Raw genomic sequence first — 27692 nt, 5'->3', positions numbered from 1 at the left:
AAAGGACCTTGGGGATTTAAGGTGTGTTCCAGTCCAATTAAAGAGATCTCGCCTTAATACCACATTACCTATTAATTCTTGAATGTCTGAATTGATTAAAAATGTCCCAATAGGATCAGCGCAGCTCCATTTGACTTTGACAACTTTAACTTGGCGAATTGTTGAGGGTTTTCTTTACGTTTTTACACTTAATAAATCTTAAATAAAAAGAGGTTTAGAAAAATAGAAAAAAACATGAATTTCAGGAATTAATTAAAAAAAAATAGTTAGTAAATAGGCCCCGTAGACACTTTCTGCCTATTAGTGGCCCTTTATGGATGTGAAATGATTATTTACAAGATCAATAAAACTGCTTATACCACAATACTGTAATGGGATCCGTTATCTGTAAAACTGTTATCCAGAAAGCCCTGAATTACAGAAAGGATGTCTCCCATAGACTCCATTTTGTCCAAATAATTAAAAAATTTAAAAATGATTTCCTTTTTCCTCTGTAATAATAAAACTTTACATTGTACTTGATCCAAACGAATATATAATTAAATAGGCAAAACCAGCCGATTGGGTTTATTTAATGTTTACATGACTTTCTAGTAGACTTTAGGTATGAAGATCCAAATTACAGAAAGATCCATTATCTGGAAAACCCTAGTTCCCGAGCATTCTGGATAACAGGTCCCATACCTGTATATATTACAAAGCAGGGGCAAGTACTGTAAGTGATATTCCCACTGTCCCGTCTGAAGGTAGCATGCATTGTTGTCATTGTTAACTAAAGAACGCATGAAAGAAAAACAGAGAAAGGTACGTTGATGATATTTTTTTATCTGAAATGTTATTTTACTGGTGATAGTGAATCAGCCCCTATGATCTGTTTAAAGGGGTTATTCATCTTTGAGTTAACTTTTAGTATGATGTAGAGAGTGATATTCTGAGATAATCTGCAATTTGGTTTCATTTTTTTTATTAATGGTTTTTGAGTTATTTAGCTTTTTATTCAGCAGCTCTCCAGTTTGCAATTTCAGCAATTTGGTTGCTAGGGTCCAAATAACAAATAAAAAAAAACAAACAAATTCAAAAAGAATTGTAGAAGTGATACCTATATTGGCTAACAATAAAAATAAATTGCAAGCTGTCGGAGCACCAAGGCCCCTTCGTCAGGCAAAACACCTGACGAAGGGTATTTTTATTGTTAGCCAATGTATGTATTACTTCTACAATACTTTTTGTATTTGCTTTTTAATTTGTCATTTTTGCTACCCGCTAACACTGTACCACAGTTTTTGTTTGTTGCTAGAGTCCAAATTTCCCTAGCAACCATGCACTGATTTCAATAAGCAACCGGAATATGAATAGGAGAGGGACTGAATAAAAAGATGAGTAATAAAAAGTACCAATGACAGTAAATGTGTAGCCTTACAGAGCATTTGTTTTTAGATGGGCTCAGTGACCCCCATTTGAAAGCCGGAAAGAAACAGAAGAAAATGGCAAATAATTGAAAAAATATAAAAAAAATTAATTATGTAGACCAATTGAAAAGTTGCTGAGAATTGTCCATTCTACAATATACTAAAAGTTAACTTGAAGGTGAACCACCCCTTTAAGCAGATTCCTAACATTTATGTCTGTGTATATTTGGCAGATCACCTATGATAGGGGGAACTAAAGCCTCTATGGTGATATTTCTGATTTATAATAGCCCTCTCTGAAACTGCAGGGATCTGGGGGCCAGTATAATGCTGCCAAATTTTAGAAAATTGCTGGTAGGCTTAAGTTTTCCCTTTAATGGCGGCTTTCTGTTCAAATTCACTAGGAACTAGTCTTTATAAGACAAGAAAAATTCACTCTTTAAAGCCAGGTTACTCGTTGGCGTGTGGCCATATTAGCTGATATAAAACTCTCAGTCCCAAGCTTTTTGGGGTTGCCGAGAGCTGTAATTTAACAATTACAGATCAATTGAACTACATTGATCTTGTGAAATTTGTCAGCTTTCTATTTGAAAAAATGTTAGCCAGGTATTCATCCCGTAAAATATATTTAATATCTATGCTTTGTATATCCTTGACTTTGGCTCTTATCTGTGTGATCTAAAGGCTATTCCTTACGTAGGTCTTGGCTTTTGACGCTAGTTATGCTGAAACTCTAGCTGATTTCTGTTAGTGATACTGATGACCCTAGATCTCTGCCTGCCCTAACCTTGGCGTGTCCTTTGCCCTTGCTGACCTAGCTATATTTGATCAGAACACATGTCCTAGTTCTCATTATTCCTGCCACTATTATTCTAATGATATTTATTATCCTGATGCTGATATATGATGCAGAACTTTATATGGCTTGTTTGATCATTCCCTGCCCCCATGGAGCTTCCCACTGTGCTCATGAGCCCTAAGGAATCTCCTTGACTCTACATTTTAGTTTTTGGCAATAGGGCAGGGCATTCAACCAAAATGCTTACCTGTTTTAGAAGTACTCACTTATTTAAATACTACAGATTACCTGTGACTGATGCAGTGTCCAGGCATCCCATGTTCTAACACAAGGGTCCCCCAATGATGTTTTAACCGTGAGCATCATTCAAATGTAAAAAAAAAGTTGGAGAGCAACACAAGCATGAAAAAAGTAATTAGGGGTGCCACTTGGAACCAAAACTTGCCTCCAAGCCTGGAATTCAAAAATAAGCACCTGCTTTGAGGCCACTGAGCTTTTATAGTAGTCGTAAGTAACAATTCACTTCTTAACAGCAATAAAGATATAATCCCAAGAAATGACTCTCTCAGCAAGGCACTTTGTATGAGGGTTTATATTGCCATCTTTCAATTGCCCTCCATGCCACCCGACCCTTACTTAACTTCCTGCAAAGCTGAACATGTAGGACAGCTCCAGAGGTCCTGCCTAAAGAGCTACCAGTTGATACTTCTCTGCAATATGGGTTCCAAACACCTGATGATGACCCAGCACCCATGTTCCCTTATATATATATATATATATATATATATATATATATATATATATATATATATATATATATATATATATATATATATATATATATATATATATATATATATATATAGGTATGGGATCTATTATAAACCATGCTCGGGAACTGGGGTTTTCTGGATAATTGGTCGTAATTTGGATCTACATACCTTAAGGGCTATTCCACACGGGGAGATAGCCTTGCGTTTGCGGTCGCGGCGACAAAGCGCCGCGCCAGTCGCCGCGACCGGCGCAGGCGACAGTTTTGTATGGGCGCCTATGTAAAAACGCCTGTGCTAACCACACGAGGCGATGCGCTTTTCAACAGTCGCCTGAAAATGCCTCGCCAGGCTTTTTCAGGCGACTGTTGAAAAGCGCATCGCCTCGTGTGGTTAGCACAGGCGTTTTTACATAGGCGCCCATACAAAACTGTCGCCTGCGCCGGTCGCGGCGACTGGCGCGGCGCTTTGTCGCCGCGACCGCAAACGCAGGGCTATCTCCCCGTGTGGACTAGCCCTGAGTCTATTTAAATGGTAGGGAGTGGATGGGAGGATCTGATTCCAATCCCAAATATTGACCCACCTAATTTCTAGCAGAATGCACTGGCTACAACCATTTCCCTTTATATCTTGCTGCCTCCTAACCCAGTGAAATGCCCCCTACTCCTATTGCCAGGCCCGGACTGGCAATCTGTGGGTTCTGGCAAATACCAGAGGGGCTGCTATAAGGTCCCATTGAAAGTCAGTATTTAGTGGGCTGGTGGGGGCTGTTTGGGCCTCTATGTGGGCCTCTGTGTACCTGAAATGCCAGGGCCTATTTAAATTCTCAGTCCAGCCCTGCCTATTGCTGCTCTTATTCTACCTCAAGGGACCCATATTTCAAAGAATGTTAATAAATAAATAATTAACCTATATTGCCTTATTAAGACTTATTTAGTATGAGGTTTGAGGCTAAAATCCTTATTTATCTCCTACTGGCCTTACCACCATTGTGTTGATCTCCCTTGTTGACTTATCTTTTCATTCTGTCTCCGTCAGTGCAAATCTATACTACTGTTTTTTACATTAAATAACTTAGGCTCTTTTTTGGTTGCAAAACGACTTCCTTTGTTTCATCATGCGCCTCTTCTAATCACATTATACTCTTACTTAATCTTAAGGAGAGTATTATATTTGCACTGGAATGTTTCTCTCTTTTCTCTGTTACTTTACATATAAACAAAGCCAATCATTGATATGCTTATTGGATAAACTGAAAAAGTTAAACAACTCTTCTACCCGAAACCAGTTTTTTGCATATTGAAAGACAGTCTTTTTCTAAGTATCTTTCCTAATATATGTCAGTTGAAAAAATGTTCACATTCTTTGTAAATGTAATTGTAATTGAAATCAGTACATTTCTGTTTTTAATCGGTTGCATTGTTTCAGGAGTCAGTGCCAGTAGTGCAGAGAATGTAAGGGTAACAGCAGATGACACAAACTGCTTTTAAAATCACTGAAATTGTCCAAAGAAACAGTTTTCCACGGAGGACCCCTTTAAATACTCAGAGGTCTTTTGATTTTAGTTCAGGGGTTTTGGAGGAGACAGGAGGTAAACTGACCCTTACAAAATAGAAGCTAAGCTCTGATCCTACAGGTGCCTGATATCTGATAGAATCCAGAGAGCCCAAGGGCTGCTTGTCATATGGGATCAGATAAGGGCTGTGCCTGTCCGCTGCCTGGGCAATCACATGCCTCCTCTTCCTCTCTTATGCTGATGAGTGAGGAAATGGAGACATAGCTCGTGCCTGAGTGATGCTAAAGGAGGAAGCAGGTGACAGGATGCAGACTGACTACCTAATACATCCTGTAGCCCAGGAAATTGAACTGTCACTTTAATTAGTTCTCCATTTAGAATGGGAATCATTGGACAGTGAATAATCTGGACTGAAACATAGAATTTAATGACTTTGCAAGTCCAGCCAGTATAACCCTTAACTTCATGCTAGGCTTGTAGATTAATTCAAAAGTTCCATTTGGCTCTCCTATGCATGACTGATTCCTCGTTTTATCCGGTTGGGCTATTCCATCTTTGCACAGTCACTGCTGGTATCTACTGTGTCATCAGTATATGCTCCCGGCCTGTTTCTCCCTACGTCTCTCACCGTCTAGTTCTAACAGGCGTTACTAACTCACAATTGAAACACCCCAAACACTCTACAAAGGCATCGACTTAATACAGAGTTTATTATCATTGCAGTTGCACTTGTACAGTAGTAGTACTCAGTGTCAGATAGGCCCACGGGGATACCAGGAAAACTCCCAGTGGGCCCAGTAGTCAGTGGGCCTCTTGCTTCTAACATTTGGCCTATTTCATGGTTATTCCCTATTGCTTTATGGGGAAAAAATACTTAATAATGGAAGAATTGATTATAGTAAGTAGATATAAAAGACTAGGTGAATAAAGAGGTTGAGTTAGGAGAGTAGGAATAATAATTTGGAAACTGGACTCATGGTCTTAGGTTTGCTAATGGGCCCACGCTTAGGGTTGCCACCTTTTCCAAAATTCTTTACCGGCTGGTGTGGGACCACAAAGGGGCGGACCGTGACGTCAAAATGGGTGGGCCGTGACGCCAAAAGGGGCAGGCCACGCCACGGACACTTCCAAGAAGCAAAAGAAAAGTTTAGTATCGTGTGTCACTCAAGCAGCTCAGTGATCCAAGAGCATCTGAACTATTACAATTTGCTACATTTGGTTGATACAATTAGTTGATACATTTATCAGCAGTATCTGTGTAGTATTAGCAACTATTGTATCAATTCTAACAGCTGCCTTTAATGAAACTCAAGGATTATGCTCAGCAGGGAAAACACAACAAATGTATCAATTTAAAACAGTTAAAGAGTCGGCGACCCCCGTCCCAGAGCTTCTTTAGAAAGTGAAAAATGACACTTTACACTTCAATACTAGAAAAATGGTCCCAAATAGAAAACAGAAAGTAATTGAAAAAAGTCTTCATTTCTGGTGAACTTGAATCTGAAACCAACTGAACTGAAAATAGTGTTTAAAGGTGAACAACCAGTTTAGGACAAGCCTGCGCTGGAGGTCCAACCTTTGATTAGTGCCAATAACAAGCTTACAGATGCAGGAAAATATAGATTTATCAGTCATTCTGCAGTAGTTCCAAGAATATCGCATAACTACAGAGGAAGAAGACCCTGGCGCAGGGGGGGGGGCACAGGATCTGCTTCTTCTATAGCTTTAAAAATTATCCTCTTCCAGCCTAATTATAAAGTTTTGAAGAGCAAAAGTGAGGGAGAGCAACAGGGAGCATGGGTAAATTGCAGTGTAATCGGCAAAAGGCCCCTAAAGATTTCTTTGGGGGGGGTGGGGGCGGCACAGTATAGGTACATTCTTGTTCAAATAGTACCCTAAATGATCTTCAAGCTGGGCTGTCAGTTTTTTTTTCTTCCAGTTTAAATAGAGCTTCCCAAATCTCACCCTAAATGATCTTCACTGCTCCAGTTTTACCCAGGGGCCAACCCCACAGTTTGGTGGTTGCTGCTTTAATTTGTATGGCTCTGCATGTAAAGAAGATGTGCATGTGTATGATGTGGATATTCTTGTGTTTAACATGTAGCTGCATTATACTAAAAATTGAATTAGTTATACATGGGCCAGCTTACAGTTGCCAACTTATCTCCTCCAGAGTCTGCAGTCACCAAATGAGCAGATCTCTCCCCTACATGCCCATATTGAGGGGGGGCAATATCGGGTTGATCCAATCGTGGGCCCTAGGGTTGCCATAATGGCAGATCCCAATGTTATAAAAAAAAGATACATATAGGAAGGCCGGTATTTTTTTCCAGAAAAGGTGGCAACCCTACCTAGGGCCCAATGGTGAGATCATAATGCAAAGAATACAGGCAGTCGGATCATCAATGAATAGATGCAGTCCATGATCTGACGGGATTTTTATCCCTGCCCGATCAACATCTGGCTGACTTTTGGCCAAATATTGATCGGTAAGCCCATTGGAGGGCCACATACATGGCCAATAAACTGCCGTCTCAGTCTGTCAGCAGCTTTTATCGGCCTGTGTATGGCCACTTTTAGACTTCAGGAGGACCTGCCTCTGTTGGGCAGGTTTGAAAATCACCAATATTGTCGTTGACTAATGCATCTCTGCAGGCCCAGACTGGCAATCTATAGTTTCAAATGCCAGAGGGGCTACTTTAAGATGCCAAAGGCCTGTTTGGGCCTCTTTGTGCTTGAAATATCAGCACATGGAGCACATTTTTATAGGGTTCAGATTTGCTACAATTTGGCCAAATCCTGAATTAGTTGCATCTCTTGTACCAACAATCAGATCAGTCTGATTTAGCTGAGCACTAGGGTTGCCACCTGGCTGGTAAAACTGATGGTTGATCTCAATGTTATTAATAGGGAAAAAAGGTAAATATATAGGAAGGCCGGTATTTTTTTCCAGAAAAGGTGGCAACCCTATAAAGCACATGGGGTGACCAAATCAAGTTGGTCTTAGTGTGTAAATATACACTGAAATATTCTCCGACTGACAACGATTTTGTGAAAGAATGATGTGCAGATCACAGTGTGTTACAAAATATTTACACAAAAGAAGGCCTTTGCACACAAATTCAACAAGAAAAGAAAAAATGGAAATTTACATTGCCTTAAAATAATTTTTTTTACATTTTTTTTTATTTTGGAAAAAAATCTCAGAGATCCCAAAATCATGATTCAGACTGCCAGGAATGTGTTAGAAAGTACATCTTGCTTTAAGCCAATTTTCACTGCTAAAGAGTCGTTTAATTACAAACACATTAGATTTATGAGATTGAACACACGTTTTCTGTGACCCTGTGCTGAGGATTAGATGCAAACCCTGTAATAAAGAATTTAAGCTTATATTCAGAGCCGGTGCAGAGCCACATAGTGTGTTTTGTGTTATTGTGGTATATCTAAGCCTGACTGTGTGTTTGTCCTCCAGTACAAAAGCAGAGAACAATCTGTTCTTGGCATTTCAGGAATTAAGGGGAAGGGGGGTTGCAGTGGTGTAGAGCGAATCCCTGAGGGAAAACAAGCAACATTGGAAGATGAGGAATGTCAGCCACACTGAGCAGAATAACTACACCACCATGAAATAATTAAGAACTTGTACATTTTCTAGGAGGTCTGAGCAAATTATGACTATTAAACGATAGATCACAAAAATAGACACCTCGTTTTTATTAAACACACTGACCAAGACTACCCCTCATCTACTTTTTTTCTGGTTTCTGATGTTCCAGCCTTAAGAGTTCTACTTGTAACCTCATGCCAGAACTAAGCATATTATTATCCAGATGATACCTGCGACTACATATAAGTAGCCATCTTGGAAAACCATGAAGACTAAGCAACAAAGCCCTCACATTTGGCGATTATTTGGACTATGTAATATACCCCAACTAATACCCGTATCTCAAGAATCAGGATTAACACCACATTACTCCAAATATTATTAAAACATTATCTTCCTTTATTTCACATGGCATCAATGGCATAGTGCAAACTACTGACGCGTTTCGTGACCAACATCGGTCACATCTTTTGCACTATGCCATTGATGATAGTCTTTTAAAGATGTGAAATAAAGGGAGATAAAGGGACAGATCCACTAAAGAGTGAATTGTCGCCAGTGAACGCTTCGCCATACCTTGCAAAACTTCACCAGGCGCAGACGCACTACAGGTAGGCCAATTCACTAATATGCGGAGTTTCGTCCTGGGAGCTGAACGCTGGCGACTTTTCCCTAGCGTTACTTTCGATAGTGCGAGCATTTCTCAGCAAAAATGCGCTATCGTTCATTTGTGCCAAGCGAAAATTCGCTAGTGATCTTGCACTTAGGTCAATTTGCATAGGGTGGGTAATTTAAAGTTGTATGGAGGTCTTTATTATAAATGTTGGTGCAAATGCTTGAAGTTACCACTTTTTATTACACATGTCCAGGGAACCTTAAAAAAAACATGAGAATTTCTATAATGCCCTACACATATGTTAGGAAATGTTTGGAGAAAAGCAGTTACCCAAAAAAAATTTGTTAGGAGTTTTGCAGGCAATACCGCTTCAAAAAAGAAAAAGTCGCCAGCATTTTTCGGAACTTTAATGCATTTTCGTCTCATAGGATATGATGTAAGTGACAGGAGCTTGAGGAAGATCTAACTTCTTTTTAGCACTTCGCCTGGTCTGGCGAAAGAGGTAACATTCAGTAAAATCCGCACTTTGCTGAATTTGCAGAGTAAGGACTTTTTGACAGAGCGAAAAGTTGCCTGGCGATAGAGTGCAAATGAACGCTAGCGACGGTCTCTTTCGCTAGCGAATTGGTGCCTCTGCCTATAAGTGAATTAGCAATGTCCCTGCGGGTGGCAACGCTGGGGAATTGTTGCTAGCGTTAGACACTTCGTCCTTTAGTGAATCAGCCCCAAAGTTTTAATAATATTTGGAGAAGTGTTAATCCTGAGTCTTGAGATACAGGTATTGATTGGAAGCTGTTGCTGAGTGGGAGTGACAAGGAACCTGCGCTGGAGCTCTGGAGATAGTGATGAGTTCCACAACCGCTCATTAAAGTGTTTTTGAATATACCCCAACTACCTGTGTCAGTGTTATATAAATAAAAGGATAATAATAATAACAATAAATAGCAATTAAAACAAATATGCACCTGTCAGAGTTCGTCAGAAGTTTTCATTGGCTTTCAAGGCTGCTCTCGAAGCCTTACTTGGTCCAATAAAATGTGTCCACTAGGCGTTATACAGGTATAATCTATTCATAGTATTATAGCTTTAGTATTGTTTTTCCTGCAAAACACTCGCTACTGCTGTACTGCTACACTCAGCAGCTAATGACTACTAAAATCATACATATGTTTGAAAACAGTGCAAGTAAATTGTAGTACGCCATGATTATTTATATAGCAAGTTACTTTACAGTTATTTATATCAAACAGGGGTCTTGCAATAATTTAACAAACAAGGGTTGCAGAATAAGAATGGTCTCAGAGGAAAATTACCTTCTTCCTTCTGTGTCTTATATATAATTGTATATAAAGTGAATTTATTGAATAAGCTGCAATGAGCAGGTCCCCATTCACAGGTGTCTATATTAGTATTGTTTCAAAATTTAGAATCTACAGCATTATTAATAATAAGTATTTATCTATTCCACAGTGGTGGACAATAGAAGCATGCACACATCAAACAAGTACTGGAAAATGGGCCTGCTCATCATTACAGCTTATACAATAAATACACTTTATATACAAAGATATCTGAGATGAATTACCAAGCGTTAAAAGACTGCGGGGCTCATTTATAAACTTCGTGCATACTATTTGATGGAAGATTGCCTTTATTTGAGTGCCTGCTCCAAATTCATTTACGGCTCTCTGCGTAGTAGCCAGGGCCGCCATTAGAAATCACGGGCCCCGTACAACAACATTTTTGGGGCCCCCTGGGCCCTGCCTGGGCCCCGCCCACCCTCACGACCAAGCCCCACCCCATATCCTGCCCACTCCACATCACAGTTAAAAGACCACACAGACATCAGCGCCTAAAAAAGTAACCCCCCCACACACAAGTTATAAAAAGCTATTGATGGTCAGGGCCCCCTTATAAGTTAAAAAAATTGGGGCCCCAAAAACTTTTTTTTAAAAAAAATTGGTGCCAGGGCCCACCTTACAAGTAAAAAAAAAATTGGGGCCCCAAAAATTTTTTTTAAAAAAAAATTTGTTGGCAGAGGCCTATAGCATATTAAAATAATACATTGGTGGCCAGGGGATTTAAAAAAAACCACAAACTGGTGTTCAGTAGAATTGAACTCAAGGCTTCAGACTTCGCCTCCTTTCGTGACTTTGGGTCTTTTTGCTGCTTCAGGACTTTAATTTCGGCTCCTTTCGTGACTTCGGATCTTTTCGCCGCTTCAGGACTTCAATTCCGGCTGTTTTCGTGACTTCGGGTCTTTTCACAGCTTCGGGGCTTCGGCTTTTCGGCACTTCCGCATTCGGCATCCTGAGAAATGGCCGCACGGCTCGGGCGCTCGTAAGGGGGGCCTGGCTCTTTCAAAAATGCAGCACTGCCGGGCCCGGCACACTTGTCCCCCCCTGTCCCACCCTGATGGCGGCCCTGGTAGTAGCATTACTTGTAATAAGTGTCTCCTGAACCTTGGTTTCAGTCTAAAGGGCTAGACCCCTATTTAGAGAGGAGAGTGCCCATCAGAGCCCCCGTCCCCCTACTCTTCTCTCCATGTTATCACTTAGGGAAGATTTATCAAAGGTCAACGTGAAAATTCGAATTTCGAGCTAATTTTTGTGTACTTTGACTAGGGAATAGTCCAAATTTGAATATTCTAATTTGCATATTGAAATGTATCATGTACTTCGATTCGAATTAGATCGAATGCGCTATTACTTAGATTCGTACGATTAGAATTTGGACAATTTGAAATAATACGGACTATTCACCGCAAAAACAACCTTCGATTTTTTTTAAAATACATTTTGGTTGGTCTTTTTTAATTCGAATTTCGAAGTTTTTTAAATTCGAAATTCAACTCTTGATAAATCTGCCCCTTAACATGTAACATGTAACATATTCCTACTATAGTGTGTAGGAATTAGCAAGTGCTTTCTAATGTGTTCCTCAAACTTCCTCAGGACCCGCTACCCCTACAGTGTCCCTCGTAATTATAGAAGCTTCGCAAAACTCGTGCTATGAACTGTATCTAACTGTAAAATACCAGGATGAATGGAATACTCCCTTTTCCCTTTTGGTACACTGTAAAGCTAACATTGTAACGTGAGGATGAAGAATATAATGCTTAGACAGATTATTTAGTAAACACTTAATTGTTGATATTTGATGGCAAGTGAGTTTAGAACTGTGTATGTTTATAGTGAAACACTTAGCCACACCCCTGCTATGATAAGAACTCTGCTTACCCCATGTTTTTATCTGCTTCTTGTTTTGACTTATATAGGCTAAAGTTACGTTCAAACAACCTTTTCTTCAATTGAAGATATACCAGCGCTAAAAGCTCAGGGTAGACACAAGAAGGAAATGCAAACACAATATAGTGTAGTAGTTTTTAGATCGAATGAAATATATATAACCCCTTGTGCGGTAGTTAAACGATGTGGTTTTGGGGTCTTCCACCAAGGGGTTAAAAGGCCATTTTCCGTGCTTTTGATAAATAATGTGGCCACCTCCTGTGTGGGGCAGTGGGTACTTACAGACGTTTATAAATATCACCAGCATATAATAAAATCCCTTGTCCTATTCTTGGTGAGTATATGGGGCAGTGGGTACTTACAGACGTTTAAAATTAACATCAGCATGTAATAAAATCCTTTATCCCAGTCTTGGTAAGCTCCAGGTTTCTAAAAAGCATATGCTAAAATCGTGTAAAAACTTCTTTAATAGATTAAAAAGATAAAAACATAGATTGCACTCACATGTGTGTGCTTAATATAAGCATAAAAAGCAGTTTGCATTAGGGTTTCTCAAGTCCTGCGGTCCATTAAGGTGTTACGATTTGCCTGGCGTTTGTTGGTAAGACACGCTGATCCTGGTCCCCCTCTGATGACGTCACTGCTCAGCCGACGCGTTTCGTCTATTGCGACTTTCTCAAGGCTTGAGAAAGTCGCAATAGACGAAACGCGTCGGCTGAGCAGTGACGTCATCAGAGGGGGACCAGGATCAGCGTGTCTTACCAACAAACGCCAGGCAAATCGTAACACCTTAATGGACCGCAGGACTTGAGAAACCCTAATGCAAACTGCTTTTTATGCTTATATTAAGCACACACGTGAGTGCAATCTATGTTTTTATCTTTTTAATCTATTAAAGAAGTTTTTACACGATTTTAGCATATGCTTTTTAGAAACCTGGAGCTTACCAAGACTGGGATAAAGGATTTTATTACATGCTGATGTTAATTTTAAACGTCTGTAAGTACCCACTGCCCCATATACTCACCAAGAATAGGACAAGGGATTTTATTATATGCTGGTGATATTTATAAACGTCTGTAAGTACCCACTGCCCCACACAGGAGGTGGCCACATTATTTATCAAAAGCACGGAAAATGGCCTTTTAACCCCTTGGTGGAAGACCCCAAAACCACATCGTTTAACTACCGCACAAGGGGTTATATATATTTCATTCGATCTAAAAACTACTACACTATATTGTGTTTGCATTTCCTTCTTGTGTCTACCCTGAGCTTTTAGCGCTGGTATATCTTCAATTGAAGAAAAGGTTGTTTGCATTTTGGTCGATCTGAGGGAGAACAGGTCATATACCGGCAAAGGGAGTGAACTGCAGAACCTTGGGATCATGCCTTCCATTTAAAGTTACGTTCAGTACCTCTTTGGAATAGACACAGGGGCACATTTACTATTGGTCGAATATCGAGGGTTAATTAACCCTCGATATTCGACTGTCGAAGTAAAATCCTTCGACTTCGAATATCGAAGTCGAAGGATTTACCGCATTTCCATCGAAGGAAAAATCGTTCGATCGCGCGATTAAATCCTTCAAATCGAACGATTCGAAGGATTTTAATCCATCGATCGAACGATTTTCCTTCGATCAAAAAAAGCTAGGAAAGCCTATGGGGACCTTCCCCATAGGCTAACATTGGTGCTCGGTAGGTTTTAGGTGGCGAAGTAGGTGGTCGAAGTTTTTTTTAAAGAGACAGTACTTCGACTATCAAATGGTCGAATAGTCGAACGATTTTTAGTTCGAATCAGTCGATTCTAAGTCGTAGTAGAAGGTCGAAACAGCCAATTTGATGGTCAAAGTAGCCAAAAAAATACTTCAAAATTCAAAGTATTTTTTATTCTAATCCTTCACTCGAGCTAAGTAAATGTGCCCCTCAGTGTAAAAGGTTCAGATTTCAGCTTTTCTTTTAGCTGAGATTGTGTTCATGGCTGATTTTTGAATTATTTGCCTTCTGCTGACAAATGGGAGTCACTCACTGACCGAGGCAGCCCAAAAGCTATTTCTCTCTGAGACTACAATTTTATTGTTATTGTTACTTTTTATTACTAACTATTTAGTCCCCTATATACTGTATATTTCAGTATGCTATTTAAATCAATGCCAGGCTGATTTGAACCCCAGCAACCAGACTGCTGCTACATAAAAACAAAAAAATTCAAAAACCACAAATAAAAAAATAAAGAACTGAAAGTATCAGTATATCACTCTCTTTATCCAGAGGCATATTACCCACATAGGCACTTGAGGGATTGTATCTAGAATGGCAGAGTTAGAATACTTTCTGGATACTGTCCTATCAAATGTGGCAGCAGAAGTGGGGGTCCATGTAAAGTCGATCAGCAGAATTGATGTCATGTACGTTGAAGTTGCGCTGTGATGTCACATCCGCTGATGCCATGCCCATGTGCAGAAGGGTGCTTACAGGTCCACCATACTAAAAGTTGGTTTAAAGGTGAACAACCTATTTAAGCTTTAGAAGATATTAGCAGTCTGCTTATGCTGCCTTCTCATGTTAGGGCAGCCGGGCAGATTTGTTGGCTGCGACATATCGATAAGTTGCCCAAAGTTTCTTCCAGAGGCAATAGTTGCTGCTCAATTATTTCAAATGGAGAGACATTTTCGGGAGATTTTCACAGTCATTCATAAATAGTCAAGGGCGACAAATCTCCCTATCTGCTACTGCTCTTAGTGGGATCTCGGGATTTGTTGGGGGGCAGCAAGTTGGACTTACCTTATGTAAATACTGTAAAACATACAATTATTACTATATGTTATATCTACTATATTATGTTCATAAGTGTTTTACTGCATAAGGGCAGAGACAGATGAGAAGATTTGGAGGGAGATTTGTTGTCCGGCGACAAATTGCCTCTTCTTCTGGCGACTAATCTTCCCGAACTGCCACCCCGCCGACAAGAATCTAAATCGACAGCGGGATGGCACTCGGAGCACTTTGTTTTCCGAAGTCGCCCAAAGTTTCCTCGTCTTCAGGCGACTTCAGAAAACAAAGCGCTCCGAGTGCCATCCCGTCGGCTATTTCGATTATAGCTGGCGTGAAGGCAGTTCCGGGAGATTAGCTGCCGGAAGAAGAGGCAATTTGTCACTGGGCGACTAAATCTCCCCAAATCTTCTCGTCTGTCTTTGCCCTTAACCTGTTCTGTGCCACCTTACTGAAGATTACACTGGGTGTAATAGTTCACTTGCTGTGCTGTGTTAAACACTGTCCCCGGTAGATTAACCTAATCACTGCAAGGACACAATTAAGCATTGCTGGATTATTTTGGAGCCTAATCCCATTACCAGCCAGGATTAACCCTTTTGCACTGTATTACAGTAATCACAACATCAGAAAATCTGAGCTGTATTTGGATAAAATAGAGTCTATGGGAGACGGTCTTTCCAGAATTCAGTGCTTTGTGGATAATGGGTTTCTGGATAACGTTTCCCATACCTGTACTTTGTAACTATATGGTTATACTATTTATTGCACTTTGTCCTCCCTGTTTGTAGGTTTACTGTATTGTAGAAATGTACAGTGCTGCGGAGACATGTAGTGCTAAATAAATTAAGATATATATAACTAATATATAACTAATGTATATACAGGTATAGGATACATTATCCGGAAACCCTTTATTCAGAATGCTCCTAATTACAGAAAGGTCATCTCCCATGAACACCATTATAATCAACTAATTCAAATATTTAAAAATGATTTCCTTTTTCCTTGTAGTATCTTGTACTTGATCCCAGCTCCGATATAATTAATCCTTATTGGATGCAAAACAATTGTATTGGGTTTAATTAATGTTTCAATTATTTCTTTGTAGACTTGAGGTCTGGAGATCCAAATTATGGAAAGATCCCTTATCTGGAAACCCCATTCCTGTCCATGCAGTTGCCAGTAAATTTACACTCACCTGTTGTTATACCCCTGCCCTGCTCAATCACATTCCAGATCCTAATAAATGACATCCCCACAAGGATGCCAGAGTGAGACAAGCAAGGTTATTGTGTCTTTATTACTTTAAAGCTATTTTGACTACAGCCCCTGGTACTTCCAACAGAGCATTTATTACATAGCAGCTCTTTCAGGTGGGCTGTCATTGAAGTCGTTCTTTACAGTTCTCAATAACTTGGGTGCCAGCGTCTCTTAAAACCAATGGTAAACTATTTTATTGCTGGAACTTGAACTCTAAACAGATCACACATATTGTGCTCACAGATATACCCAATAAATACATGTTATAGAAACACAGTGTCAGACTGACCCACTGGGATACCAGGAAAACCCCCGTGGTGGGCCCTCGTGCAGTTCACCTAGCCATTTGCCTTGTATGTCTATATCATGGCCATTTTTTATTTCTAAAGAGCAAAGGGAAGACATTGAGGCAAGGATAGATGATAATATGTAAGGATAAGTGATTAACAGAATAAAGAAAGTGAATAAAAAATAAAAAAAATAGTTTGGAGAGTGGGCAAAGGTTTTCTGACGAGCCCTTGGCACCCCAATCTAACACTGTAGACAGAGAATAGTAGTTAGGTAGACATCAGTACATGGGCCAATCAGGCAGATACGATATGAAGGGGGTGTAATAGCCTGCATAAAGTTGAACCAGGGACCTGGTGTTTTTGGGTTGTTTGAGTTACCACTGCTCTATGTGAGCAGAAAGCTCAGGCCCTGGTTCACTCCCCATGTTATACTTGTAATTGCAAATAGGCATGGTTTGTTCACCTGTTATCAATCTGGCCCCATGTGATCAGTGTAAGCCATTAAGCTACTTTTAAGACCCCTGCTGCACTGAATCATTGCCCAAGGTTCTGCTATTGTGAGTTCCTGGGTGCGATTCTACTGTGATTCCTTTTTGCCTGTTCCTGACTTTGATTCTCACTGCCTGTCCAGATCTCCTTGCCTGTGACCTCGACTACGCTTCTGTTCTGTTTTGGTACCATATTGTCTGATCCTTGTTATTGACCTTGTTATTGACTACTCTTCTTGTCCTCCATTACTGTACCACATGCGCTGGCCCGGACTGGCAATCTGTGGGTTCGGGCAAATGTCTGATGGGCCGCTTGCTTGAAAATGTAAAGATTAGTAATATTAGAGTTGCTTGCTATATACTAAATCCCTTATGCTTATGATAGGTATGTTGGGAATAGAAGGATCCGTTCTCAGAACAATCACTTCAGCTTGTTAATGGAAAACTGTGTAGCATTAATTGCATGAGACAGCCTAGTCTCTTCAAATATGCCAAACTTTGGCCCTGTGGCACACATGGTAATTAAAGTCCTCTTATCTGCCAAGGTGCATAGTCTATCTGGGCACACACAAAGGAAATTTTAAAATATTTTGTAAGTATAGGGCCACTAATCCATCTGATAGAATCGTTGTGATAGAAACTAGGGTGTGATATTTGTTGCAAGGGCCAGTTCCAGCACATAGGGTGCATAATATTGCTGAGTATATAATGGTAATGGACTCTTAAAATAGCTATTAATAAACACTAGTTCTAGTTAACCTTGGGGTTGGAAATACTGTATATATCATGCTTTGCATGCACGCAGGGCCGCCATCAGGGGGGCACAGGGGTACAAGTGTACCAGGCCTGAAGGGTGGCCCGGCAGTGCTGAACTTTTGAAAGAGCCGGGCCCCCCTTGACAATGCCAAAGCCCGAAGCCAAAGTTGGCTGTTAAAGGCAGAAAACTGAGCCGCGACCAGGACCTTTTGACCTTGGGGTTTGTTCTGGGTTTGGGATACCAATCGTAACAGGGGGTCTGGGAGGGTATACATGAGAAAGGCCACCCCTTTCTATTGTCTGGTTCCGTTGGGCCAACCACCCAAATTGTCAGAACAGTAGAAAATGAATACAGTAGTGGCTTGTTTTGAACCCTCTGAAATTTTCCTTCAGGGCCAATTATCCTTCATCCACAAGGTAACAGATTTATTACAGTCTAAATGGCACAATAACAGGCCCAGGTGGATGGGCAGTATAATCGACCATCAGCTATAATACCGCACCTGTGCAAACTTCGTGCCTTTTATTACATATAGGGGTATTTATTTCTCAACTGCAAAATTCATCTAGGTGAATAGAAGGTAAATGGCTTCAATGGTAATTTATATTTGCAAGAAGCAGTGAAATAAAAGTAACAAGTAGTTTTAAAAGAAGTATTTTGGACATTCATGCTTGAACCAGTTGCCCTTGTTTATTGATCTATTGATCACATTGAGCAGAAGTCGCAAGGGTCAAGGACATCAGTTCAACTACGCAATCTGTGGCTGATAAGGTTATTTAGTGGCATGGCCAATGTATGGTTTCTGGATGGCAAAGCAGAGACTCTTTTCTATTCTTTTTTTCGGGGTATGTTACAGAACAAGTTCAGTTACTCTCGACTGAACTGCTCAAGGCATGTAGTAAAATCTCACATTGACCATGATAAAAAAAAAATCTAAAATATGTGAAACAAAAAAGCAGATAATTAAAAGCCTTCAAGTTTCAAAAAATAAACAAATAAAGACTGCAGTGAGCTTAGGGGCAGCTTTTCATTTTAACTAAATCTAAACAGTGACACCATTAATGCCCTTAGCAAGTGTCCCAGGTGGGTCACAAGTATTATGGTCCCCCCCAAGCAGTTGCGTGTTCCATAAACCTAAAGTCTATTTAAGGTCTTATTCTCCCTTTCCAAGTCTGTATTAACCCAATGGTCTGCTGTCTTCTCAGTGTTGTCTCCTCAAATTCTCCCTCTCATCTTAATGTTATTCTTGTGCCTTGAAGAAGTCCTGTTCAATGTCCTGTTCAATGTTTTGTTCAATGTCTTGTTCAATGTCTTATGAAATGCCCTCTTGATACTACAAGATCTCGGTCCTCACAATTCATTCATATGTTACTTTCAAAACTCCTGGAAAACATTGTAAAATGTCTTCATGGTGTAGGAATTAACCGCAGCAACATGAAAAGAAAAAGCAGATTTTCCAAGTGATTTATAAAATCAATGACCAATACTTTCTAATTGAAACTGGCTCATTTCTACGGATCAAATCCGGTACTGAAAAGGTGCAATGTTGGCTGCCCTACAGGGATGTTATGCTCTGCTGCCTCATATTTTGGTTTCCATGTTATTGCAATGCGGCGCTCTAATTGGGAATAGCGCCAGGATGTTCAACAGGACCTAATCACACTACTGGCCAATCAGAGCAAAGGAACAATACACCATGTGGTAGCTAGGCGGTATAGATTTTTACATCATTCTGGAAGGAATGTGAGGGGCCCACTGAGAGCGGGGGTCCAACTGGATATTCACCAGTATCCCCGTAAGCAAGAGTCTACAAGGACTAATTATACTGCTTAACAATAGCTAGGTATTTTAATTTGTATCCTGAATGGCTTATTTACTAGGTGCTAAATTGTCACCTAGTAAATAAGTCACCCATAGCAATCAATCTAATTTTTCATTCGTAGTCGACTGATCAGTTCTAATTGCTGGTTCCCTATACAGTTTTCTAGTGAATAATATGATCAGAATATATAATTAGTTTCCTTGTACAAGTATAGATCAGTATCCGGAAACCTGTTATTCAGAAAACTCTCAATTATGGGAAAGTCATCGCCCAGAAACTCCATTTTTAAAAATCATTTCCTTTTCCTCTGTAATAAATTATACTTAATCCCAACTAAGATAAAAATAATGCTTATTCTTGGGAAAACAATCCTTTTGTGTTTATTTCATGTTTAAATTATTTTTAGCAGACTTAAGATATGGAAATCCAGATTCCGGAAATAGTCCTTATTAGTGGCATAACTATAGAAGAAGCAAACCCCGCAATTGCAGGGGGGCCCGGGGAACAGGAGGGGGGCCAAGACTGTGGGGTCTGCTATAGTTAATAAAGAAAACCCTCTTCCTCAGCCACTCTCTCTTACCGCGAGGAAGGGGAAAGCAAGTTGGAGCGTGGGTGGGGCAGAGGCAGGATGTGGGTGGGGCAGAGGCAGGATGTGGGTGGGGCAGAGGCAGGATGTGGGTGGGGAAGGGCCAGATGGGAAGTGGGCAGGAGGATGGGGATAAGAGTGAGCCTGCCCCTCTGAAAAAAAACATTTTTATCTAAAAAAATTAGTTTTAAAAATTAGATTTAGTTACTCCACTGCTCCTTATCAGTGTCAGACCGGGACACCAGGGGCCCACTCAAAAACCTTAGATTAGGGGCCCACCAAAAAACCTTAGACCAGGGGCCCATTCTTACTACTTATTTTTCCTCTCCTTGCTCAACCTCTATTCTCCTAGACTCTTTTATTTACAAACTTTATCTATTATTCCACTATTTAGCCTCTTTGTTCTCATAGAAATAGGGAATGGCCATGAAATAGGCCAAATGTTTAGCAGAATGAGGGCCCACTGACACCTGCGCCCACCGGGATTTTTCCTGTTATCCCGGTGGGCCAGTCCGACACTATTCCTTATCCAGAAAAACACAGGTCCCCAGCATTCTGTATAATAGCTCTCATACTTGTATTTTATTTACCCAAACTTCTATAAAAAATATTACTTGCTCCCTTGACCTTACTATTGTGTTATAAGAACCTTACAGGAACTCTAACGTGGGTATGGAGTGGAAGTTCAGCTCAATGCGTGACATGATTAGGAATGTAACCAGCAGGGAGAACACCCAATAATTTCTCATAGCCTGCACAGAGATATTATGCATAGGTATTCCCCCAGTAGTTAGGCACAATGCTGCAAAAACATTTAAGGACATAAGGTATATACACTATATGGAAAAAAAAAAAGGTTTAGCAAATCATGTGGTAAGAGAGTTAGTCACCCCCTTCACCACCTTTTGTACAGAACAAGTTAACATTTCTGCACATACCATTTACAATAACAGAACTTCAGGAAATAACAACTATTCTCTTGTTTTGGTCTGACTTACGTTACAAATGCTTCTATCACTGAAGACAAATATGCTTTAAATTTCTCACATGCATTATAAAGGCCAGGCACAGAGTACATATACATAAAAAAAATCCTATTTATATGCAAGAATGAAGATGAATACAAATACTGTTCATATTCGGGCACTGGAGCAGAAAAGGCCTCTGGCTACACAGGAGCAAAAATGTGGAACCAAAGAATGTACTGATAATGTGATCTGCTGTGTTTCTCTGAAAAATGATTGGTATGTGTGTGTACAGGAGAAACAAAGCAATGCAATGTAGGCAAGGCAACAATGGACTGGACCATCCACACCTCCAGGCCTCCTTCACCCTGCTTGTTTTATCACCATTCAGTACAAGACCTGACTCACAATTGTTGTTTATAACTATTCTAGCTGATAAAGGTGACATTTGAGGTTAAATGCTCATATACAAGTAAGGGATCTGTTATTCAGAAACCCATTATCCAGAAAGCTCCAAATTACAGGAAGACCATCTCCCATAGAATCCATTTTATTTAAATAATCTAAAATGTTGAAAACTATTTTTTGTCTGTAATAATAAATCAGTACCTTGTACTTGATCCAAACTGAAATATAATCAATCCTTAGCAGAGGCAGAACCAGCCCATTGGGTTTATCTAATGTTTAAATAATTTTCTAGTAGACTTAAGGTACAAAGATCCAAATTACGGAAAGATCCCTTATCCAGAAACCCAAGGTCCCAGCATACTGAATAACAGGTGCCATACTAGTACTGTCATATGTTTTCAAATATCAATAGCCTTGTTATATGCTAAGGGGGCCAGAACAGATGTTTGACCACCAATCAGCAGCTGAACCCAATAATTCTGAATACCTCTGATTAAGATAAACAGTATCTAGTAGTGATAGGGGTAAGGGGTTTGGAGTGTTGTGTCACCCCATTGCTTTGTAGAATCAACATTGCCCCTATTTAGCCTTGAATAGGAACCTCCCAGGGCAGTGTTCCTTAGTTTTACATGGTAATTGAGCTTTAAAACACCCATCAAGTTCAACCATTTTGTCCAAGTGAAACCTGCTTAACTGCCAGATGATCCAGAAGGCAGGTAAGCCCCCCCCCTCCCCATCTGAAGTCATCTGCCTTAGAGGTATGAAACATATTCCCTCCTGATGCCAAGAGATTCCAGACTCTGAATCAACTTTGAGAGATAATAGCCTTCTTGAAACTGCAGCATGTTCTATTTGACAATTTAAACTTGTATATACAAAATATGGTAGTCCAACATCAAATAGTAACTCACCAGGTAATGCAAGAGGCCCAGGTGCACTGCCCTGAGCCTTCAGCAAGGGGAGCGGTTCAAAACCAAGGATTTGTAGAGCAGGCAATAAAGGTAATTGTCCACCAGGCAATAGATATAAGTAAAATTATTTATTGTGTCACATATATATAGCCTTACGCGTTTCATGTTACAAACACTTACTTTTACTAAGACCACGGCCGGATAATAATAATAGGGGGGCACTGGGCAGCTACCTCTAAATTGTCTTCTGCCTACCCCTAGTCCGCACCTCTCATGTGTCACCACTAGTGATGGGCGAATTTATTCGCCAGGCGAGAATTTGCGGCAAATCTGCGCGATTCGCTGCCGGCAAATAAATTCACAAACGGCTACAAAAATTCGCCGGCGTCCATTTTTTTGACGCCGGCGGGCGTTATAGATGCCGGCGAATTTTTGCAGCAGGTTTTGTCAAAAATGGACGCTGGCATCAAAAACGAGACATTTCGCAAATTGTTTGCCGTTTCACGGGAAATTCGCCCATTTTTCGGCGAAACAGATGCAAATTCACCCATCACTAGTCACCACCCTAAGAGTATCAACATTGGTTCTCTAAAGAAAAAATAATGTATTTTATACAAACAAGTATTGGAAATTATCTGGTTTACATTTAATTTTTTTAATAACAATAGAGCAGCTGGGCACTAGAAAGGTAGCTATGCTGTGTATGGCCCTTTGTATATCATCCATCCATTCAGCCCGTGATTGGATACCTTGCTTAGTTGACCTGTTTATGGAGTCAGAGGTCTGGTAACTACATATAAGGATTGATATTTGATATTTGACTGGGGAAGAAATGAAATGCAGCCCAAGGCAAGTTCACTAACCTTTAGAGCAGTGTAAATACAGGGGAATGTATTGAGTTCCTTGACATGTACAGTTAAGGAGTCGCCACTTAGTTCTGTGTAACTGAATGGATCAGGAACATTAAATATGCAAAACTTGTGTCAGTCAGCAATCAGAAGCCATGTATAATTTATACATTTTCCCTTCCTCTTCTAAGGCATGACATTCTGAAAGCCACGCAGGGGAGCAGATACTCACAAACTGTGAATTGAAGTTATTGTTGGTGTTTGACAACCTGAAGATAAAGGATCACTTAGTCAAACGCTGCAGTTTTATTATCTTCTGATCATGCCCATCTTCATTCTTAGAAGTTCATGTTTTCAAGAGGACACAGTGTTTAGAATGGTGTCTTCTACACGGGAATACTAAGGCTTACATAGTTTTATCATAAATCTCTGTACAATTAAGTAAAGATAGGCTCTCAGCCTGGATGATTCCTTTTTTTGTCCAGTATTGATTACTTGTTATTCTGCAATGACAGCAGACTATGTTACTTTGGCCACTAGGCCATGTTACCATGCTGGCTTTTTGTAACTAGGCAAGGCCCTACAGCTAAGACCAGACAGTCTGGCATAATCTGAGGCTTGCATAATAACTAAAAACCCAACAGTGTCAAGAACATCTTCATAGAATCCAGTGAAGAAGCACGAGCAAAATAATTATATGTTCCAATCCATTAAATAACTACAATAGTGATGGTGATGAAGCCCCCTCGACCTTGTGGATATTTCTTTTTATCATTACAAAATCCTATTAGCACCAAATCAGATTTTCAAAAGGTGCAATCATGAACTTCAATGTTGCAGCTGCTGTTGCTGAGCACTAATGGGCAAATCCAGAACCAGTGGATCAGAAGAGGAGCAGGCCTATACACTATCAAATTAGCAGATATTTACTTGATTTGGCCACCAACGCAGAGGACAAAGCCATGATCTATTCATTTAGCCCCTGGGCCAACAATCAGATCATAATGGAGGCCAAGACAAACCCATAAATTCCGATATTCACCCGGCAGTACATTTAACCTACTTTATTTTCAGCCAGATATCGGTCAGGCAAGCCTTCTTGAAGCCTTCTATGTAGGCCATAAGCTGTGAACTAGGACTTGGCCTGCATTCATTGGCCTGGATGCAGGTGGGAAGGTATTTTTGGGCATTAACATGACCAGTCTGTCAGAGCCATAAGAGACAGAGAAGGATCAGTTAAAAAGGTAAAAAGAGAACCATGATGTAGCCTGACTTTGAAAGGAAATGTTGAATTTTCATTAGAATGGAATGGTCATTAAAAGCAGACGATAAATTCAAAAGGATTGTTGTGTTTCGTTGTCCAATTATGGTAAGAGTTCAAAAGCAGCTACAAAAGGGCTGCAGACTTGACCCCTTTAAAACAAATAAGTATTGCAGCAGCCTGTGGAAAATGAATGGAACTGACAGTGGGAAGTAATTCTATTTCATCCATGATAAACTGTACCTTTGGCATGAATGCATAAATAACACATGTGGCAGATAACAGGCATAATTTTAATGGACCGCTACTGGTTCCAGTTGTCAGGATCTCATAGTAGCTGCAAACATGCCACTGAAAGCAGTTATTTGCCCCTTGCCCTTGAATGTATTATCCACGCTTGCAACTCTAATTTCCATCTTGTTTTTCTTCAGCAGGGCAGAGGAATTCCACAAAAAAACCAATCTATATTAAATTGTCCCCTCCACGGTGGATTAGACAGGCCAATTAGTGACCATATAATACCACAGTATTTAGACTTGTCTTGTTTTCCAGACTGGCTGAACAACCCAGCCCAATCAACTGCATTCCTCACATCCCTAGCTAATTGCATTACTTACAGAGAACCTATAGTTCACAGCGCATGTAAAGCCAATACCTTATGATAACTATATGTAAATCATTTAATTACGGGAGGAGCTGCTGAAACAGCCCATGTAAAGCTCTAGATACCATTTAGTTATGTAATGCCATTTTGGATTGTAGATTACTTCGGCAGTGCAGGGCTGTACAGAATAATCCAAGGACAAAGGCATTTGCACTGAGCAATCCTAAAGGGATATAAATGTTAAACACTGATGTGTCATCCTTGTTAAAGGGATACTGTCATGGGAAAAAAAAATGTTTTCAAAATGAATCAGTTAATAGTGCTGTTCTAGCAGAATTCTGCACTGAAATCCATTTCTCAAAAGAGCAAACAGATTTTTTTATATTCAATTTTGAAATCTGACATGGGGCTAGACATTTTGTCAATTTCCCAGCTGCCCCAAGTCATGTGACTTGTGCTCTGATAAACTTCAATCACTCTTTACTGCTGTACTGCAAGTTGGAGTGATATCAACCCCTCCCTTCCCCCCCCCAGCAGCCAAACAAAAGAACAATGGGAAGGTAACCAGATAACAGCTCCCTAACACAAGATAACAGTTGCCTGGTAGATCTAAGAACAACACTCAATAGTAAAAACCCATGTCCCACTGAGACACATTCAGTTACATTGAGAAGGAAAAACAGCAGCCTGCCAGAAAGCATTTCTCTCCTAGTGCAGGCACAAGTCACATGACCAGGGGCAGCTGGGAAATTGACCAAATGTCTAGCCCCATGTCAGATTTCAAAATTGAATATAAAAAAATCTGTTTGCTTTTTTGAGAAATGGATTTCAGTGCAGAATTCTGCTGGAGCAGCACTATTAACTGATTCATTTTGATAATTTTTTTTTTCCCCATGACAGTATCCCTTTAATCTATAGAAATTCTATAGATTAACAAGGATGACACATCAGTGTTTAACATATACACAGATCTGGTATGAACTATCTACATGACCTTAGAATTTAGCTGTATGTCCAGGCTGGCTCCAGTATTTGTTTCTTGCATAATGTATTGTCATGTTAGTTGACATTCCAGAAAGTGAGAGAACAAAATACAATTGAAAATATGTTTATTAAAAGGGAGCACATGTTCTTGACGCCTGCTGGTATTATTATCTTTAATTTATGCAGCAGTGACATATTAGGCAGGATTTTACTGGGTATATCCAAACACTCTACATCCCTGCTCCATTACCCTACTAAAGTCTGTTTAACTGGAAGTCTGATTATCTTTTCTGTATGTTTTTAATGTAGAGGCAACAGTAGAAAACACATGCAGACATAAAAAGAATACGCAAGTAAATTGTGTGCTGACCCAATTTCTTAGCAGTGCAATGCACAAACGCTAACCAATGTGTACCTGTGCAATCCAGGGCAATATAGAGCTAAAATATAAACATGTGCACAAACAGGGCTGTTTCAACAATTTAACAATTTTAACAGGGTGACAAAAAGGGTCTTTTTGTATATAGAGCTCAGTTGTGTTGTTGTTTGTTGTGAATTGTTATATTACTTATAGGGACTTTCTATTGGGCTCTCATAGATTTTGCAAATGATACATATGTTGTATAGATTTACTTAAAGGGGACCTCCACACAAACATAACTTAAGCTTTTTGAAAAGTAAACATAATTTCAAGCAAATTTGCAATATACATCAATTAAAAAATGTGCAGGCTTTTCATGATTTTTAATGGTTTAGTACAATTCACTAAGCCTAGCCCCCTGCTCTCCTGCTGATCTGTCTGACTACTTTGCTGAGCTGACTGACTACTGTTACTTTGTATCAACAGCCATCTGTCCTCAGCCTGCATCATCCAAACCCCACAATTCCCTGCACACGTAATTTCAATAAGGAATGGAACATCACAGTGCAATGCATTGTGGGTTACAGTGCTACGCAATATGTTGGCGCTATATAAATACATGTTAATAATAATAATATGTAGTTCCTGCATGCTGTCTGTAAGCTGTCGAGAAGTTGTTATAATTTGTAACATCAGTGTTTTAGTCCCTCCTTTCCTGCCAGGATTTCAAATGAAGAAGGAGAAGAACTGTTAAACAGCTGGACTTCAGCATAGAAAATGGCATTTGTTCAAACTTTTTGAAGAAACAGATAACTGTGATGGGTATATTAGGGGTTTCTGTGTTATGGAGGAGTTGTTATCAAATTTTGGTTTGGAAGCCAGAGTTCCCCTTTAAATTGATGCCAATGTGTTTTGTTGAAAGAAAAACCCTTATTTAAACCATACTTACCTGCCTGTCTTCTTTTTTGGCAGGGATCCTATATATACACTGGAGCAGCCCCATGCCTCACAAGTAACATAAAGATCAGATACCCTTTATGTGAATAGATCATTTTTATTTCCTTACTATCAATATTTACTTCCATATTTCCCCTTTCCACAACTGCTCCTCTGTGTAAGCCCCTATATTGAGTACAAATATAGAGGTGTGTCCTCTGACCTTACTGATTCCATGAGGATGTAAGCTTCAGTGGTCAGATGCGTCTGGCTGAGCTGGGGTTAATATCCCCTAAATAGTAAGGATTAACATTGCAGAGTTTGATAAACCAGAACTGAATGTTCAAATTAGGGTTCACATTTGGTTCAGTATTTGACTGAATCTTTTATTTATTTTATTTTATTTTTATTTTTTTTAATTTATTTATTTATTTGAGAAGTCAATATTCAGCCTATACCAAAATTCTA

Source organism: Xenopus laevis, chromosome 5S (assembly GCF_017654675.1).
Source record: "Xenopus laevis strain J_2021 chromosome 5S, Xenopus_laevis_v10.1, whole genome shotgun sequence".
In the NCBI taxonomy this organism is placed as follows: Eukaryota; Metazoa; Chordata; class Amphibia; order Anura; family Pipidae; genus Xenopus; species Xenopus laevis.
The sequence above is the reverse complement of the archived record's forward strand: the minus strand, read 5'-3'. Positions refer to the sequence as shown.